The sequence below is a fragment of the Odontomachus brunneus genome, unplaced genomic scaffold, assembly GCF_010583005.1.
Source record: "Odontomachus brunneus isolate Ranch 3 - 2012 unplaced genomic scaffold, Obru_v1 Obru_scaffold_074, whole genome shotgun sequence".
Taxonomy (NCBI): domain Eukaryota; kingdom Metazoa; phylum Arthropoda; class Insecta; order Hymenoptera; family Formicidae; genus Odontomachus; species Odontomachus brunneus.
Window position 1 is genome coordinate 694,672 of NW_022639524.1, and position 2,074 is coordinate 696,745.

Below are 2,074 nucleotides of genomic sequence, written 5' to 3' on the forward strand. Positions count from 1 at the left end.
ATTTTCCGCTCTTTCGAAATCCGCAGTCAAAAATAGGGTGTCCCATTAGAAAAAACCATCGTGACCTTGAAGTAACCTTCAAAATTGACCTCAAGGTCAAAACCAATGGTACAATTGAATGACCCCCTCTGTCCTGGTCAACTTTTATCTAAACCATTTTTTTGTAGATACCGTAATTTGGAAGATATTCGGATCCATAGACTAAAATGACTCACCCTGTATATTGTGTAATTCTTGATATATAATCTACTCACAAAGGTATCTTAAGTGTGGCTAGAGTAACGGAAGTAACGAAATAACTAAGACGAACTGTTTAACAACTAAAAAATTATGCATAAAACGCTCGTAAATATTCAGAAATGTTAAGGATAATCTAAAGTTAATTGCTTAAGAGATAGAGAAAACTACGATCTAGAGATAATGATTTAGAGAAAAGGAGTTTGGAGGTGAGGACTATTTTTGGACTTCCGATCCCGGCATCCTACTCTGACTGACTGCCTCACCGGTCACTACTCTATTACTACTGAGCTCTTGTGATCCCGCCTTTAGGAGGAAGGTCTGAATGATAATAATGCCATCTGTGATGCTTTCCTTTTGGGGAAGAAAGGTTTCGTACCTGGAGTGTCTCAGGCAAAGGATTGTTTGGACAAAAAATTATTACTGGTTGGTGGCCTGGTCGGACGCGACACCTCCCCCCGCGGATTGAAATGTTGGTCCTACATTTTGTGGACCGACATTTCGTTACATTTACAGTGTTTTGAAAAAGACCAAGAGAAGCAGATAGTTTTTGTGAGTTATGAGTTGTGGTCAGGGGTGCAGAGGATTGTGCTATTGGTGCTTCTACTGCTTGATCTCTATGAATGGTTACTCTGTTATCCTTGTTTTCATTGTGTCGCTGTTATCTATGCGTGTATTGCATTCTTGATGAAATCTTACCATAGTTTCCTCCAGACTCTTCAATTGGGTTAAAATAGATTTGGTGGTTTCTTTTTCAACCTCTTGATTTCTTATGATTTGCTTCAACAGGCGAAGAATTTTTTTTGCTTTTGTGAGTCCTACTTGAGTTCCCTTGGATGTTGATGTGAAAGGATAGTGTTGTGTTTTTTCTCCTCCTTCACCCTCATCAGCTCTTCTTTTTCCTCCCCTAGTGAGTAAAAGTGTTGTTGGTGCCACACTCTTATTCCTTTTCTCTGGAGGTTGGGGCGCAACATCAGGTAAGCTCTCATCATCTAATGCCATTTCAAAGAATCCATGCTGTGCTGAGCCATATTCATTGTGTTGGTTGCGGTTTATATTAACGTCTGAGTTCATATGACTTTTAATAATGTTGGGCGCAGTCCCGGTATCTACCATTAATTTAGTATCTCGGATAAGACTGGTGGAGTTGATTTTTACTGTGGAAGCGTGCGCGTAATCGTAATCGTTCAGGATTGGAAATCGAAACCTTCGGGTTCCTCCTCGCTCATTACTTGTATCGGACGTACTTATTATTGAGGGGTGCCCGCTCGAGGGGAGCGGTGCACTTGGACACGGTGCATTTGGACACAGCCAATCACAGCACCGTGTGATTAGAGACATTTGTAGGGTCCCTTGGAACAGCGACTTGTGATTGGACTGTGTCCAATTGCCCCGTGTTCAACTGATATACATCCATTATTACCAGGGCTTACCAGAGGTAAAGCCGTTTTACTTTTTTTTGAAGACTTAAGAGCCTCCGCATAAGACACAACGGATGGTTTATTAATAATCTTTGGCCAAAAATCTTCCAAGGTAATCGAGGAAGATCCATTTGAATAGTTATCCTTAGTGAGACCACTGACCTTGATGAAATTTTCAGCATCTAGAGGGCCCAGGCAATGAACCGCCATGATTCTTTTTACATGTTTATTATGTATATAAACCGGACAATTGACACTGGAAACATGATGGTCAGAATTAGCCAATTTGTTACGCTCGCAATTGATGCATATTACAACATCCGACAAACAATTCTGGTCAGAGTGTCCCTCACCGGGTGTATATCAGTTGGACACGGGGCAATTGGACACAGTCCAATCACAAGTCGCTGTTCCAA